Source organism: Aphelocoma coerulescens, chromosome 4 (genome assembly GCF_041296385.1).
Source record: "Aphelocoma coerulescens isolate FSJ_1873_10779 chromosome 4, UR_Acoe_1.0, whole genome shotgun sequence".
NCBI lineage: Eukaryota > Metazoa > Chordata > Aves > Passeriformes > Corvidae > Aphelocoma > Aphelocoma coerulescens.
In genome coordinates this window covers 7,816,807-7,835,063 of record NC_091017.1, presented here as the reverse complement: position 1 = coordinate 7,835,063, position 18,257 = coordinate 7,816,807, and the positions used below count along the sequence as shown (strand labels likewise).

The 18,257-nt window shown below is 37.4% G+C and overlaps 1 long non-coding RNA gene across 1 annotated transcript; it reads right to left on the bottom strand.

The window, feature by feature from the left end:
- Positions 1 to 1,046: 1,046 nt before the first annotated feature.
- LOC138108929 (uncharacterized) lies at positions 1,047 to 16,079 on the bottom strand. The gene is made up of 4 exons (XR_011150133.1): positions 15,997 to 16,079; positions 14,074 to 14,228; positions 1,729 to 1,809; positions 1,047 to 1,510 (listed from the first exon to the last, which is right to left on the bottom strand). It is a non-coding gene; the product is annotated as an uncharacterized lncRNA (long non-coding RNA).
- Between the last annotated feature and the right edge of the window lie 2,178 nt (positions 16,080 to 18,257).

Genomic DNA, 18,257 nt, shown 5'->3' with positions numbered 1-18,257 from the left:
TTCTAACACGCTTTCTTCAGAAACAAGCTTTAAAAAAACACCACATAGCAGGCATGGACCCTCTTCCCCATTGCTGAAAGGAAGGTAGGGCTGAAATCTCTGAAACTCAGATGAAAATGTGACAGACAGCAAAACTGTACCATTTTTAACAAGTTCTCTGAAAGGACAAATGTATTGTATGCGTATACTAAAGTCATAAAAACAAAAGCGACGTTAAGACAAACACCCTTCTTTCAGCAAAACTCCCTTCCCAGTCCACAAAGAGGTGAAGTGGTGCCTTTAAACATGACAAGCATCCCAAGTAAGAATTAGATGAGTACAGCATACGGAGGAATGCATCAGAGAGTTTCCACAATCCTTGCATGCCAGGAAAGTCATGTCAGGTTTCATTCCACAGTCAGACATAGAAAGTTAATTAAGAGAGACTGGAAAAGACTAAGGAATGAGACAAAAGACTTTCTTACAGTTGCGTGACCAGGACCACAGTGTCCACAATACAGAATAGCAACCTGGTGACTTCCCACTGTTCCAGCATATCCATGAAATAGAGACAACAGGGCTCCTGCTTTCTGCTGGCACTGACATCAAATGTGGAAGGTAGAGTCCGTATCTATTGCCTTCCCTTCTCTGAGTTGCATACTTATCTCACCTACTTTGTACAGCATAAATTACAGCTGTAGATTTTCCATTCCATACAGATTACTAAGTCTGGGAGGTGAGCGATAAAGTATTACTACTTCCTTCCATGTCCTTTGTTTTGTTTTTAAAGCCAAGCCATGTTGACTGAAAGGTTAATGGTCAAGTTAAAACCCAAAACTCTTTGAGGGAAACTGAGCACACATCACTAAGATTTCCATTTTTAAAGGCTTTTAGTCATGCATTTTACATTAAACAATAACTGAATAGAATACAAGCTTCTTAAAACAGTATCTAAAACTCAGGACTCCCTGCCTATAGCCAATTGCTACTCTAACAAGTTATACTAGCTCTCCTTTTATAAATCTGCTCCTTTTTGCATCGTAAATGAATTATTTGCTGCACATAGATTGACAAAAAAAGATGTCATTTTCTTACTGAAACCATCTATAATTGCCAGCTAATATTCTCTACTGAAAAGCAAGAGTTAATTGTATTGTATCACTACTTTCTACCTTCTTTGGCACCATATTGGGTTTGTGTGGCAAGGTTTCAGTAATGGGGTGGTTAGAGAGAAGATTTCTCTGGAAGCTGCTAGAAGCAACCTCTGTGTCCCATGGAACAAATGCCAGACAGCTCCAAGACGGACCCCCTGCTGGCCAAACCTGAGCCCAGCAGCAGCAGTGGTAGGGATAAGAGATTTCAGAAGGGATTAAAAAACAACCCCACAAAACTCAGTAATCTTACCCAGTGATTTCTTCTCCTCTTTGGACAGTTGCTATGACTCAACTTCCAGGACAATAGGAGTGTGAAATTAGTTGATACGTTGGGAACCCCAAGTCAAATCAGGCAACTGGAGCTTTCTCTCACCAAGCTTAATTATAATTATAATTATTAATATTATTATTATTAATATTATTATTATTAATTTATTATTACCAGGAACTGGCTTATCCTATTTCAAACCTACCCACAAAGGCAGAGCACTAAGAGAGTATCTCTGTCAAACAAGGTTCCTCTGCCTTTGGTCAGAACTCATTCAGAGACACTTCATGAGAATAACAAAGGTAATTGTAAGTACTATGGACTTACAAAAATGTTCCAACATCCAGTGGGAATGAGCTGATTTGTAGAAGTGATGTATCTCAAACCAGATCTCTTTTTATCAAAGGACTGAAAGAAAACAAAGCGAAAACAACAAAAAAGAGATAAGAAAGAAGAGATAAGATTCCTGTAGAGTGGAAGTTATTCTAAGTAATTAGCAGTACACCTAATTGTCTACAGCAGCTGATGCTGCCTATAGCTTTTATCATCGTAATTGCAGAAACCAGTGAACATTCCTCCAATCAATAAAATTAAGAAAGTGTAGAAGAACCAATGTGTGTCTACAGCCCTGGATTTTGTGTCTTTTCATTAAGTTTTATGTGCTACCTTTTGGAGTGACATAATACAGAAGAACACTAAAACTGAGCTAACCAGAACACGGTACATTTGAGCACTGCTGGCTATGCCAGTCTTTGCTGGAGCTAAATAATTCTGTTTCCAGACAACATTCAGATCTGACCAATACAAGCCATTTTTAAATGCAGAACACACATTATTTACAAAGATAATTGTAAGTACTATGGACATCCAATAAATTTTTTTCCCCTCACTCAATGCTCTTCAAATTTAAAATTGCCTTATGCAACAAACGTAGTACACTGAGTGATTGCAAACTGCCAGAAGATTCCAAGTGCACTTCAAGAGCTGTTCAGACGCACCAAAAGCTTTGAAAACTCTTTTTCTTAGATCTGTATTTGTACACAATTTTTCCAAATGATATTCTAGAATTGCTTCTTCTGTGAGAAATTTAGGCTATGTATTTTCTAGTTAAAGACATAATTAGCACTGCATAAGGACAAAAAACTGTTTTGCAAAGGAATGGGATGCAGAAAGTGACTTTAGAAACTGAGAAGGATTTTAATGATTCAAAATATCCTCTAAGTAGTCTTCTCAGGACAGTCATTTCACAATACAAACAGGGAAAATGGTACCATTTAAAATTAGTAACAGTTAGAATAAAGCCAAAATATCTTGTTCTGGTAACTTCATGTACAAAAATGGAACATGCTGTAGTGTTGAAATTCCTCTTTTTCTCTCCCATCTTTAGGGGTTTTGTTCAAAATTTTATTTGAAGAAAATGTTTCGTTGAATGCAACTTTTTTCTTTCCCAATCCCAGTAGCCACTCTTTCAACACCAGCATTTTTTGCAGCTGTGATTTTGATGAGGTTTTAACTCACAACGCTGTTAATGAGATTATGCATGTGAAAGGCCACCACAACATATTTTTGCCATTTTTAAAATGCCATTGATATTTAAAAAACAAACACTTATTTCAAAACTTCTTTCAAATTGTTTCCAACAACTGTTGCTACTCCTTGAAAGATCAGCACTATGATCCTCATGTGAGGACATTACAAGGATGGCCCAGACAAACACCAGAGAAACAAGGTGTCTTCCCTTTTGCCAGTAATATTTTCAGTGCAATGGTTCCTTTTTTTCCCCTCCATTTTCTCTTGACCAATATTTATTTATACTTCAACTGAGGTTTATCTTTCAAACTACCAGGTCTGAAAACAGCTTCAGGTAAAACAGCTATTAAGCAATAACTGTCTTTTGCATCCTCTAGTTTTTGATCAGAACTAATATTCTCTACCAATATCACCCATATACAGTTATTAGAAGAAAAAAAAAATCTATTTTTTGCAGTTTTTCTGATGGAACATCATGTAGCAAAAGAATTTCCACTTGAATCTGATTGCAAATGTAAATAAAACAATTTTATAGAATTAGTGACTAAGTAAGGCAAAAGTCTCTATGCTTTAGAATAATCATTAAACAAATTTGCAACAATTACCTGGAGAAAAATGAACTTATTTTTTAAATTTGTGTCAACACTCTTGCACTTATGAGAAGTCCAACAATAATATAGCAAAATTTTAGGGGAAATAAATCTGTTTTAAAAAAAGGAAAAGATTGCTAAGGATGTTATGAAAAAGTAGGAAGCTTAGAAGAAAAAATCTATGGGAAACATCTGAAAAAAACCTTTTACAATGCTAACTGTTCAATTTTCTACATACCATTAGTAAAATTATAATTCTTAAACTGATACAAGTATAAACCCAGCAATATAACCACACAGAGTATTTATGGACAGAACAAATATTTTCTGGGCTTCCAGAATCATAGAATACTTTTAAGAAAAAATGGCAGGCATAAAAGAAGTGCCTGTATTTATAATAAGTTTCTTTGCTGTGGAAACTGCTACTCAGCAGTAAATAGAAGTAAAAACAATTATTTCCTGCCAAAAAAAAATGCAGCTTTACATTTTATAATTCCATCAGTTTTATTAACAAGATAACAATGTTTTTTCTCATAACTTTGAAAGCAGAACCATGTGAATTAATAGCTAATTCAGATTTAAAATTAATGAGCTTTACCACGTTGATTTCTTTCCAATTTTCTTGAATAAAATTTACTTTAAATAGTCTTTCACATAATGCATAATCTTATAAGTCCCAATTGAGTAACAATGAAGTCTCGTTAGTCTTTGTCACCTCATAATCATTCATGCTGCATTTTAAACAATGAACATAAATTGGTGCCTTGTGAAATTATTTGGGAGTTACGGAAAAATATGTGCCAGTTTAAGTTGTAGTTTCTTCTTGTAAAGCGTTTTATACTAAAGAAGTCTTACTGGGCAGACGAGAGTGTTTTCTTATTAAACTACTTTTTTTTTTTTCTGCTAAGTGTGGATTATTTCTGACATATGTTAAATCCTAACTGCCTACCTACTTTATAACAGCTCTATTTGAAACCAGCATTTTTCACAGAGGTGATAATGTAGTTTTATATATTTTAAAGGAACACTTCAAAGCAATTCAGAAGAAGAGAAAAAAGAAACCAAAACAGAACATGCAGAGGTATTTTTTCACAAAGAAGAAATTTTACAACACAAGTGCTTATTTCAAGGGATTTCTTTAATTTTTCCCATGCCTCATTGTCAAGTCATCTGTTCCTGGCATTTTGACAGCATTTATAATGGAACTGGCCCCTTGTTTGTTGACCTACCAATTAAGCAGGGCTAACAATTAAATCAGAATCCACCGCTGGGCAGGGGGCCAGAGCAAATCTCACCTACCACTTAGGTGCTGTTTTTGACTCATTTTGAGAATAGACTGCAGCTAAATATGTCATTAATGGATCTTTTCATTTTACACTAAGGTTCAATTCGTGTCTTATCCTTCAGTACCACACATTCAACAATATCTTGTTTCATGTAGTTCACTATTTTGGCATTAGTTTTAGTGCTACAGGATCAGAACGTGTTTTCCAAATCCTGTCAATGTCCATCATTAAATGCAGAAAAAATTGTCAACATATTGCAGTATCAACTGCCTGCAAATAGGCAAGGTGCTTACTTCAGATTTGGAGGGAGAGCAGATAGCAAGCAAATTTTACAGAGACAAAGCCAGAAGATTAATTAACTCTTTGGTTTACCACAGAAGTTATGCTATCAGAGAGGAGAAGGTGAAATGTTGGAAATTTGCAAGGCTTTTGAGCAAAAGAAGCTTTTAATTAAGGCTTCCACATTCTTGCAGATCGTCTTAGACATGCTTATATCTTTGCAAGGGCAGCTTCAGGTGTAGGCACCCTGAAGTTACATATTTCATGAACAGGAAGACTGAGACATGGTGCTATAAGAAGGCTCCCATCAGGATTCTTTTCCCTCATTTCTTTGAGTGTTTCTTTTCCTGTACCTTAGCAGGGTATGAACAGACCAGTTAATTAAAGACATGGGACTTCGGTTTTAAAAGTTTTGACTGAAATTCGAAATTTGAAAAATTATGAAATGGAAATTTCTGTAACATTAAATATGGAACCGTGTTCTCTGACCAAATAATAATTAGCCCATGCAAAACTGCATCTGTTTTAACACACAACAGAATGACCCCAGTACTTTAAAACCAGTAATTAGCTCCTTCCTGGGCAAAATAAGTTGAAATAGATACCACTCAAGTTCTTAATGCCCTGCATCCTTCATCCTAAGAGCACTGAAAGGATTCAGTCTCTCATGAGAAACAGCTTGTTTAGGCATACAGTCTTCAGACAGGAATCCAAACTATGACTTCTTCATGGAAGGACATGCCTCCCTGTAGACTAGAAGAACAGAGTCTGACATATATGTTCTTGCATAATTTTATTTTGTGAGGCTTAGGTAGATTTCACCTTAGCAGGCAGACTTTTGGGCATTTCACTCTTCAGGAGCTTACTCCGAACATAGAATCACCACCTGAGATTACCTGAAAAGCATGGTATTCCATTAAAAGCTAAACACTCAGGAAGCCAGACTGAATTTTTGAAGTTTGGATTTACTGACTTATAGATTATGAGATATCTGACAAAAAAAAAAGAACTTTACTCGTCTTAAAGTATGAAATAAATAAAATGGAGAGAAAACATTAATAAGTTTGAAATTCACAATTCACAGATGTCTCAGTCACCTTTAAGCCTTTATTTTTCTCTCACAAGATTTGTAGGTCCTCAGCTCCCTCTCTGTCCCTAAATCTTAAAAAAGCAGAAATTGAAGTTTCAAGATAAGAGTTTCCAGTTTCCACACAGGGGATCTGGAAATACAGAAATTTTAAGTCCCCTGGACAATATCTGGGAAACCTGACCCATTATTACATACCCAAGATCATCAGTTCTGTGACAGGGACCTGAGAGGTTGAGGGAACCCCCAGCTCTTGGGTCAAGTCAATTGCATTACCATGGAAGGGAACTTCAGACATAGTGGACACAGGAGAGCTGAATGACCACAACCTCCTTCTGAAAAGACTGCCTAAAGCTTTAAAAGCCCAGATTTCCAACATAACAAACATGAGAACGGTTAAGAAGCCAGCCGGATTTGCTTCATTTTATTTTTTGAAAAAATGTATTTTATTTAGTTATGGTTTTGCAAGGCATTTAAAGTAAAAGTAATAAAAAAAGATGTTTCACGAGAAAAGTCTTGTTTTGCTGCACAGTTCCCTAACTAGCTGTAGTTTAAAGGATCTGTTCCTGAATAAAGCTTCATCAGTTCTGTCATTCCCATATCCTTAACATTTGCAGAAGAAAGTTTTCAAAGAGCCAGGACTCCTTATTGAAATGTCTCATGAAAAGAGGAAAAAAATCTTTATACAAGAGCTTGTAGTTATTAATAGGCTTCACTTTTAGTTAGTTAATGATCCAATTCAGCTGTGATCAAAGCACAACAGCTAGATAATTCAGGATAGAAAATGGAGTTAATTTACTTAGATATGATACTACTTTCTTAATGACTTTATTTCAATGGAGTTTCAATTAGTTATTAGGTTATTTTACTCATTAGTCCAACAAGATGTCTGTAGGCAATTAACATGTTAGTCCTCATGAAAACAGAACTTTTTTTTTTCAGAAGAATATTTTTAAGATTTATATTACTGAGACTTTTTTAAATGTTTATGAAAAAAGTAATTACACACTGAAGCTCAGTGAATTGGAAATTTATTTTTGTTTAGGGGACTGAGTGTAATGAAAAAAAATTACCATTAGTAAGAGCCATTTGTAGGTGCCTCATCTAGTTTTCAGTTTTGATTGCCAAACATGGATTTCCCTTACCTAGTCAGACACAGACCATACACACTTAAAAGACCAGACCACAAATCAAGACAGTCAGTTTTTGTAATAAAACCATTCTCTCAAACAGCTAAGCCATATCTCTGAGCAGTGCTCAAGTCCTAGGAATAGTTAAAAACATGAGCTACAGCAATTACTATATCAGAATTCATCAATTTGTATTCTAATATCAGTCACTTCATATTCTAATATAAGGATACTATAGTTTTAGACAATTTATGGGGCGGAGACTTCAAAATGAGTTACCTCCCCTTAGTTTTCAACTTCTTGCCCTCTACCAATATGGAGAGAAAAATGGGAAGAGATGTGAGTGAAAAAATAGCAGTTTGCTAAAAGAAAAATGGCAACAATCAATGTAACAGCAATAACCACTAGATAGAAAACTGCTGAATCAACAAAGAAACAAAAAAAACCAAGATGGCAGCCCCTGGGTGAGCCCATGTGGCCCAGAGGACAAAGACAAGGTGGTGGAGAAGCCCTCCTCCCTGGGCCACACGACTGAGAGAGAACAAAGGACACAACACAGCAACCAAGCTCCATGACTCCAGAACTCCCTTCCCCCTAGCCAAACAAAACCAAAACTGGAACAACCTTCCCGGTAATTGCACGGCCGATTTACCTCAGTGGCTGGAACTCGGGGACCAGGCCCTCTCTCTCCCAACGTGGATGGACTGGGGACAGCTGGACTCGCGTTCATAAGCTGCAAACCCCTCCCTGCAAAGCTACATATTGTATGAACTGCTATGGAGATTTTTTATTTTTTAAACCAAGGACAACAATAGGTCTTTTAGACTTCTTGTCTTGAATTAGCTGTTCTCTGGTTTCTAGGCTCTTAAGTACTCATCCCTCAAACCAAAATGCAGTGGTAGTGTTAGAAATGGACTAACTTTTAGATACAATTAAATGGGGACAAGTCATCGAAGCAAAAGGAAACTGTCAGTAATGGTTCAGCTGAGCTGGATGTGTACATCCCTCCCCTGAGAGCTGAACACAAACCCCCTCCAAAAAAATGGCTGCTTTCTATACCCTTTACCGGCCGGGGGTTGTCCCTGTCCCCTTTCCCCTTGGATGGGCTCTCAGCAACTTACTTTCTCTCCCAGCTGCCTACTCTTCTCTCCCCTCCCCTCTCATCCTTCTTCCTTTTGGTCAGGTCTTCAACCCCACCCCTCTCCCAGCTCACAGCAACACCCAACAAACCAAACAGAGCAAATCCAAACCACAAACAACAACACACAGAACCAACAACTTTCACTCTTTGACTTAGCAACCTTTTGGCTTCAGCAAAGTATTACCTCATCTCTTACAGCAGAAAGCAGGATAAGTAGAGAAAGGGGAAGGCTTCAGCTGCGGCCTTGCAAACCTCATTACCTACAGGATAAGCAATTTAAACTACTCAGACATACTGGCCCTGGAGAAGTCAGGCAGAAATGCTTACTGGAGAGAAGCAGAATTAACTTACTCTTCTAAATGTATTTCCCAAGAGACAAGATCCCACAGACTTTATCAGCCTAGCAAAAGTGCACAAGAGTGGGTCAAACCAACTCAGAGGAAGAATAAGGAGCTTGACAGCCAGCACTGCTGGGAGAGCATACAGACAGCTATGGAGACAGCCAGGCTGACAGGCTTTTTTATTGTTTTGTTTTTAATGGTAGTCTGATAAAATAGGATGATCAAAGAGAAATGTGCATTCATAAAGTCATTCTCTGACTCTCTGAACCCTCTTCTCTGTTATTTATGGCAAGATAGGAGGTCAAATCAGAGAGGTTTTAGTTGATGAAGAAAAGCTGCAGGAAGGATTTTCTTAATTCCAAGAAAGGGCAAGCTTTTTCTTAGAAGAAAATGACTAGGCACATCCCTCTTAAGAACTAAGAAGTTCCCAAAAAATTTGATTTCTAAATGCAATTTTGCATAGGCAATTATTTTTTCTCCAACTCACAGTATTTGGCTTTTTTTTTTACTTTTTAAAAGAAGTATTTTGAAGGAATCCTTTGCTCTTGGCCCAGATAGTAACACCACACCTTATTCTGTGGTTGAAGAAGACTTAATTTTATTTATCCAATGGGAGACTCATGGCAGTATGACCCTCCCGCAGAAACAACACTTCAAAAGAATTTCAGAAATTTTCAGAAACTTGAACTCGAGAGTCTTTCAGGTATCACAAGATTAAACTTTTTCTCTCGGGTGCCCAGTACAGATGCAAATGCCATATGACCAGTGCTGTAAGAATTTACAAGATGCTAATTCTGATTTACAGGATTGGCTTAGGGTCAGATTAACCTTCTGTGAAATCCTTAAAAACGTTGTACCCAAATAAATGTTTAACATCATCATTATGTTGTCATCAACTGTGACAGTGTGAGGTATTTACCACATTTTTCAAGCAGTGTTTAGCACTTTACAGGACAGAAATGAAATTTTAGCTTTTGCAATGAAAAGAATAGGAGTGCAAATTATCAGTTAGGAAAAAAACTACATTAAAAAAAATAAGTAAATAAGTAAAATTAAATTTAGTTCCATAAGGGATTAACTACCATGGGGGAAAAAAGTCCAATTCCTTGCTATCCTAAATACATCTGTAGGAAGTTAGGAACTTCAATATTTTAGGAATAGATGATGTATTACGAACTTTTACTATTCCAACTTTTAGGCTCAACAACCGTGTATCGAGTGCTTCATTTCTCTGTGGCACAAGAGCGGGGTCAGATTCCCAAATTTTTTCATATGTCATACCACTGTTATATTGTTATTTCCACACATGTTTCTTCTACAGGCAGAGCTTATAATTGTATTGACATCATCCTTCCAGCTGGTCCCATACAACCAGTAAGGGCAAAAGGTCAATTAGTGACTGACATTAGCTAAAAACAGAAAGGGACAGGGAGAGAGAAATTAAAAAGAAAGCTATTTCAGTTCTGTACTGAAACCAATTTACTTGTATCCAAACACTGGCTTTCTCTCTCCCAGTCAAAACCAAAACAAAACACTTCAGTCAGTCCTACAGATTCTCTAAAGATAGAGAAGTAGAAGTAGGGCTCTTTGAACCTGGGCCTCCCAAACACTGAATTAATGTATTAGCCAATTTCCCCCTCAAGCTAAGGAGGGTCAGATCTAAATCTTTCCTTTCCTAGAATACCTTATTCATTCTGCTACAGCCACTTTGAGGAAATCCAGTTAAGTAGCAAAGGTTCTCTCTTTGGAGAAGAGTCCTTATTCTCTGGAGTGTTCAAGTATTTTATCTTAAAAATGCAATAAGTAAGTATGCACAGAGTCTCTACAAAATCCAACCCAGATTGGAAATGATTGTCTTCAAAGGGGATCAGGTAATGCCTGATCTGTCAAGACTAGGCAATGAATGAAATATTCTCTCCTGCCTCTGAGCTGTTTTCTGAACAGCATCTGGCGTCATGAATATAGTAAACAAAAAAGCCTGAAGGAGAAAATTCATTTCAGTATTAAAATCCCCATCATTACAAACTCTTTGGAAAACAGAAAAAGCTATAGGCTTTCCTTCATTCTTTTTTTCATGGGGAAAAAAGTGTTACTAGCAACAGGGAATAAAACCATCCAGCAGTATTTTTTCAGACAGTTTCTAGTTTTGTAGTGCTTCATATCCTTAATAGCTCTCAATTAACTCAGCCAGAGGAAGCCAATTATGAAATTACTATAGAAAATAGAATGCAGTACTCCATGCGAAAATTAATCTATATGAATATATTTGCCAATGCCAAAAATTAAAAAGGAGCATAGAAATGGATAAACCAAGGCTGAACCAACTGTGTTTTGAGGCAGGTAGGAGAGAAGAAGAAGGTAATTTGTTTTTAGATAAGATCAAACTCAGTTTGGCATCTCAGACAAAACTTGTCATAGTAAGACAGTGAACACCGACAAATGAGTTGAAATTGCTAAGCAACTAGAGCTTCTTTAGTTTGTCCTGAAAGTCCTGGACGGTAGATGAAATTCTCTGATCATCACAGAAGTCGGAAAAAGAAAAAACTACATCTAGAAAACCACAAATTTCAGCATCTAAGCAACTTCCAGTTCTCAAAAGCACAAAAAAACCCAGCACATTTCTGAGCATAAGTATTTATGGGGTGAGGAAGCATTGGGATGGTCCATGCTTCTTTCTATTCGGGGGCTTACCTCTCTACCTTGCATTTGTATTTCATGACTGCACAGAAAGGCAGTATACTAAGACTGTCCAAAGTTAACAGCTGAGCACTGACATTTTCCATGCTCAGGTTTGCTTTGGAGAAAAGTTTATTCAATAAAGTTCAGAGAAGCAATCAGTGTGCAAATGCTGCATGAGTATCTCTAGCAATATTAAACTCTCCAGCAAGTAAAAGTGTTCAAACTATTTAGTGAACTAATTAACTGAATTCATTTGCCATTTGTTAACCTTTTCTAATTAATGTTCTTTCAAGTAATAAAATACAAAGCAAGGTCACCTTAGGGACGTATAACAAAACAACTAGTAGAGGGACAGCATTGTGAGTCAAAGAAAATGTTGTAAGTAAATCATCATCTCTGTTGTAAATCCAAACCTGGATGAAGTGGCTAATATCATACAGGTTGTGTGTCAGCTAGTCACAGCAAAGGCTTGGTCTGTGGCTTCATTTTGAAAAAATTTCCAAGTTAATTGGAAATGAGCAATTATTTACTACTACTAAAAATATACAGTCTTTTTGATGTTTTCCCTTGTGCATGTTGATTCTCTCACGGATGGGGAGTAGCTTTTCATTTCTAGGATATATTTCTTGCGTGACTTCAGAGTAACTCTGAGTATTGTCCTAAAGCAAGTCAGAGGAAGCATACAGTGCTATTAAGCTATTGTTGCTCAGTTGCTACTCTGCAGAGATGAATGATGAAAAGCACACCTCTACTCCTGCCCAGCAGGACTGAGAATTGAACTGGCCTCAATCACAACTAGAGCAAATCTCTAAGCAGCATTTGGTCAGTCAATTTATTTCTTTTGTGAGACAGGAGTTGGAAAATACGAACAGGAGCAAGAAAGCTCAAAGCTTTACAAAGACGGGAAAATCACTTAACAAGCACTGTCACGGGCTAAACAAACTGGACTTGGAGAAATTAAGTTATTACAAGTTACAATAAATATTTAGTTCCTGATATGGGTAAGTGGCAAACCAATACGAAAAAGGAACAAACATTTATAAGCTTCAGAAAAACACCTTTACACCCCCTTTTCCAAGCTCAGCTCTGTGTCCTTAGGTGAGTCCCCTTTAGAGTTGGCTGGAACCAGCAGGGTTTGATCAGCCCTGACCTCTCACAGAGGCCAACCCTGCTGCCTCTTTGCCCTCCCCCTTAAAAAACCCTTAACTTTACCACAAAAACCCAATTCAGATAATGATGTTCCTTACTAAAACAGCATTTTCAGCAAGATTTTTCTAGAAAACTACAAGTTTAATGCAAATGGTACAGGCTAGTGTAAATTTAGCAAATGGGGAACAAGGAAATCCATAGGACTTTACACTCAAGAGTTTTGGAAAATATTCAACAGCCATAAGAATATTTTCCCTGCATCACAATTAGTGTCTAAAATAATGTAGTAACCCATTCCTAAATGATGACACCTACCTGAGGGATTTTTTTGAGCTCTGAACCAATGTACACAATGAACACATTTGTACTCTGCCTGCCTATGAATGCACAGGTAGCCATCCCACTTCCCCATTTCTGGTGGGAAATACTGGGATGAGGATGCAAGGTGAAAACTGTTTCCACCAAATACTGCCATTTTTCAGACTTCTAATGCAGAGCAATTCTTACTCCAGGAGTAACTCAGCTGCACAGCACTTGAACTGTGTGCAATTGCTTAACCTTTGTTAGGGAAAAATTTCAAGGGACAGAATCTAACTGCACAGGCCTAAGTCAGATAAACTTTGCTTTACACCTCTCTACATTCTTTAGATTTTTTCAGGTTTTATTATTCAACAATTTTTACTCTATATTTTAAAAATGCTCCCTTCATACCTCCAAGTCAGCAGTTACTCTGTTATGGGAAGCATTAGGGGTTTGCCTGTAATATCAGAAGAATGAAAGTCATGAAGCTGGGGGAAACAGAAAACACTCATTTTTTGTCACTTCTCTGAGCTGGTCACAGATTTCAGTGAGAAACTCTACAAGCAAAATGATTCCCTGTGCTCAGTCCTGTTGCAGGATTAGAACCTCATTTCTCTTCAGTGAAACTTCATGAATAAAAATGACACTGAGCCTCTGCCCTTTATCCTCCACAAAGACATCTATGAAACTCTTTTATCCTGTTCAACCCATCAAACGTATGCTCAGAAAATTTGACTAAATCTGCCAACAAACCAAGTTCTGTAATAAAATATAAATTTAGTTACTCTAAAATACAGGATCACAAGCCTTCAAAGGAAAATCATTAGGCAGCCTGATGAAAAAATCACTAGGGTTACTGATACCAAAATTCCAATCAGAACTCAGAAAAATCACAAATCTCTTTATAACAAGAGTTGCTTTAAAACATAAGTTATGGAATAACACAGTTACAATGGGAATATACACTACAGAACTATAGCAAAAAAGCAGAGGTTCTGAAGTCACACTATCTTTAAAAAGCTGTGTTCTGAAAGTGGATTTACGTTCACATGAAATAAGAAACTGCAAAGCAGATACAACACACCAGTCTTTATGTTACTTATTCTCACTCTTGCACTTTCTCTTTCACAACCATATTTCATTTTACTGTTTAAACTCACATGAATTTGGCAGCTCTCTGAAGAGGCAGCTGTGTTTGCCAGGAGGCTGGAGACAGACTCACAGATGAGAGTTATTAATTAAAATCCACCCAGAAAAATTAATCACATTCATTGAAGTGTAGGGCAGAGTATAGTTTCTAGTCAGGATCCTCTACCTGTGAAAGCAGATAGTTTTAATATATTAGGGGGAGGAGAAAAATTAGACAATTACAAAAAAATAACTGAGAAGCAAATTCTTCTCTCATTCTGATTATTAGTCACCTTCACATGTATCCTGTAAGTGTAGGCCTATGTATCCAGCTGGTCTTTATTTTCTCTCAATAGAGAGATTTTTATACTAAGACAGAAATTTTGTTAATCTGAAGAATTATGCCAGTGCATTTGATATGTCTGTGCTTCACTAAATATTGTATTATGACAGGTGGGAGATGTTACTTAAGTTACTACACAGTTACTAATAGTCAGGTGAGTAATTATTTTTAAAGAAGTGAAAAAAAGATGTGAGATAAAGTGAAAGACCAGTTTTCAAAGTGTGGTTTCATGAGAGATAAAGATGATAGTGGGTTTGGGCAGAAAAGATTAATTGTGAAGTTTCTCAAGGCTCAGTCTTGAGGATCCAATCCAATCTAAAATTTTTAGAGGTAACTCAAGCACAAAAAGCATGAGAATGGCAAGGAAATGACTGGATTATTCAAAGTGGCCAATACACAGGAAGGCTGAATAGCACCCCCAGAAAAAGCAGATGATATTCCCTGGATCAGTTTTAAAGTAGAAAATGCAGTGTTGAAGAAGTACTACTACAGCAAGAACAGGTGTCCTAAGTTTTGAGAGGAGACTGAGAAAGCTTGATGCAGTTGGCCTTATAATCTAAAAGTTAATATTCTTACTTTCTATGTATATAGGAGTGAAGGTGTCACAATGGGAATCAAACTGCATGAAAAGCAATGCTGTCAGATGAATGAACTATTATGTATATATGCTGGTAGCTAGATACTTCCCAAATACCAGAGCATGGAGTTTCTGTGCCAGCCTTTCTATTTACAAAGAGAAGGATCAGAAAACATTGCTGGAGCTTGTTAATTTTGTTTGTTGTTGTAGTGTCATTGCCTACAACAGAAGAAGACTAACTTAAGACCTCTGTCCCTAATAATGGAATATTTGTTCTCTTTCAGGTGAATATAAAGGATTTTTCTACTGTAACAACAAAATTCAATGAGCATCTACACCAGCTAATTTAGGGGGCGTGGGTGTGTATATGTGCTGAAAAAAACATTTAATTCCTACATTTTTCAAGGTTCGCCACATGAGGGTAAAGAGTAGGGTTAGTCTAATACCAACAATATCAGGGACTGTCATAAACATTTCCAAACTCAGAATTTCTGAGGTATGAGTGTAAAGATCTCTTACCACAGTATTTGTGCATATTTTAGGAAGGAAAGTGGAAGGGAGAGGACGAGGCGTTGCTGTTCTCATTTTTAATCATCATTCTGTGGGGGTGCTTGGGACTACAGGACATCAAGGCAAATTAGAGTAACTTCCAAGTTCAGTCACTAGTCACAGGCCAGAGGCACCCACAATTAATAGCAGTCTTGAGGCTTCTGCGTTAAATGAGGTAAGCATGCTAGAGCTAATCCTTAAAACTTTGAGAATATTGTAAATAAATACACATTAGAGAAAGCGGGCATTAAAAAGACCTTTAGTAAGGTGAATGTGGCAACATCATAGAACACAGCCTAGAGTTCTACCACTACATTATGTTTAAGATCAAACTACATCCACCATTTAGTAGCAGTTTGCTAAAACGATGTACGTTTCACAGATCTGGCCTTAAAAAGAAAAGTGGCTTTTGAAAAAGTTTTGCTTTTGTTACACATGTTTACAACTTGTTTATAGTAAAAAAAAACCAACATTTTCAGTACATACCTGTGGATGGTATCTTTTCAGCTTTATACCGGCTAGCGCTTGTATTTCAATGCCTTGGAAAGCCTCGAGCAGCCCAGAGAGGCAGCACAGGCGATCTAGCACCTTAATAGCTCTAAAATCGGTACCTGTATCAGCTGCAGAGCAATTACCATCAGCAGAAGCAAAGAGGGAGAAATATAGCTCCCTGCCCGCTCAATTTCCTGCAGTTAGAAGCCTTAAAAAAGGAGAGAGACAACTACAGATGTTCACAGGAAAAGCTGAGCCGAGAGAGGGTGGAGCCTCTCCTCGAGTATCCTTTATTCGGAGAAGGGGGAAGGGGAGGACCTGGGGTGAGGGGCCAATCAGACACTGCTGAAGAGTTTGAGTTACATTTGGTTTTGCCCGCGCTTCGAACAAAGGAGCTCGGAGCACGTGGCAGGAGCACGTGTCTTTGGGAGGGGAAGCTCAGAACAGGCAGCAACACATACCTACCTCTATCCTATCATTCTTCCAGAAAAAAAAAAAAAGAACTTTGATACTGCAGGAATACTTAATGACTCTCCAGGAAGGCTCCCCAAGATTCCTTTTTCCAATAAAGAAACATGTTAATGTCACACTTTAGCTACTGGCAGTTCCTATTCTTGCTTTTGGATGCTGCATCCGTATAACTCTATTATAACCATCCCCTCCACATCAGCTCAATTCTTTGTTAGGGCAGAAGACAGAGTATTATCCCTTCAAAAATTACTGCCCAGCTTTAAATTTCATGGCTGTCACATGCAATATCTTGAATGCAGGGATTAGTAATGCTTCCCAGTGAATTTCAGAGACAATACTGTACAATTTTTTACAATAAAGATTTAATACAGCATTTGGAATCTTTCTTAAATTTGCTTTCAAATAAAGGTAATAATTTTACTGGGATTTCCTCACATATTAGAGGAAAAATGAGGAGACTATGTTTTTCTAAATTGGGTTCCAACACAAAATTAAAATGTTACTATGCTTTAATATACAGCAGTAAACATCATTGCTTCTACTTTTTTATTTTTCAGAGATGATTTATCATTCTCCCCTAATGTGGCCATAAAAGATATTGAATTCTTCAGCATTTGACAAGAACAATTGCTTCTTCAGGCTTTTTCACTCCAGAAAGTTGGCACAGAGACAGCTGGGGCAGGGCTTTAAAGAGTACTGACTGCACACACAAAGCTAGTTTAGAGTAGCTGGTGCATTTTAAATCTGCCCCACAGCTGACTGCACTAACAAGAAATGATGCATTAGTCCTTCCCACAAAGGGAAAACCCTTACGTAGCTTGCAGAACAAGGCTTGCAGTTAGCAGTATTCCAGTCTGGAGGTCGAAACCTGGTGGGAAATAACTTTTGACAAGAGGTCAAAGGCAGTCTGTATTCAAATACAGCTCCTGCATTAAGAAGTACCCACAACACTGCCTTTCACTCACAGATTTTAGCCTCTGCTCATCTCAGACATCAGGCTTGGGCAGCCTCATTCTGTCTGGAGGTTTTCTATGCAGCTTTGGAAACCACTGCTGAGCACAGGGAATTGCCACTACTGCTTTTTTTCCCCGGCTCATTTTTAATCTCTACTGCATTGTTCTTCTAAGTCTTCATATTTTGTACAGAATCCATACATCTTATTTTCTCCACTTCCTTTGGAACTTAAAAATGAAGTGGTGCAACACACAGTACAGAGTACAAGAATAAGGGCTGCTCCTCCTGCTTCACTTCTTTAGAGAAGGTCTCAAAATTCTCGAATTAGGATTCTTCCATTCTGTGATTCAAAAGCAACTTCAAGCATTAAGCAGATGGCACTACACACTCAGAATTTACATGACAGCTGCATTTCCTGAGATGAAGGCAGCTTCTTCCCTTCACTACTCACTAGTCCCTTTTTTTCTTGTATAGGAAGAATCTGAATCTGACTGCTTGATGAGCTCCAGTTATCTTTCTGGTTCTAACAATTAACTCTTTTCTACCTGGCATCTTAAATTTGTCAGGAGCCCTAGAAAGGGATTTAATGTTTCTAGGCTGCCCCAGCCCAATGATCAAAGGTTGGAAACAAAAGTTTCTCATCCCATCACAAAGAAGAATTTAGACTTTTAAATCAGTTGCTAGAGCCGATGATAATAGAAATACTCAAAATACTCATAGAGCTGAGCTGTTTACAGAGTTTACATGAAATCTGGATTATCAGTTAAGTTGCCTAGGGGTAGAGGCTAGATAGATTCCTAGGATTTTCAGGAATACATAAAAATGCCATG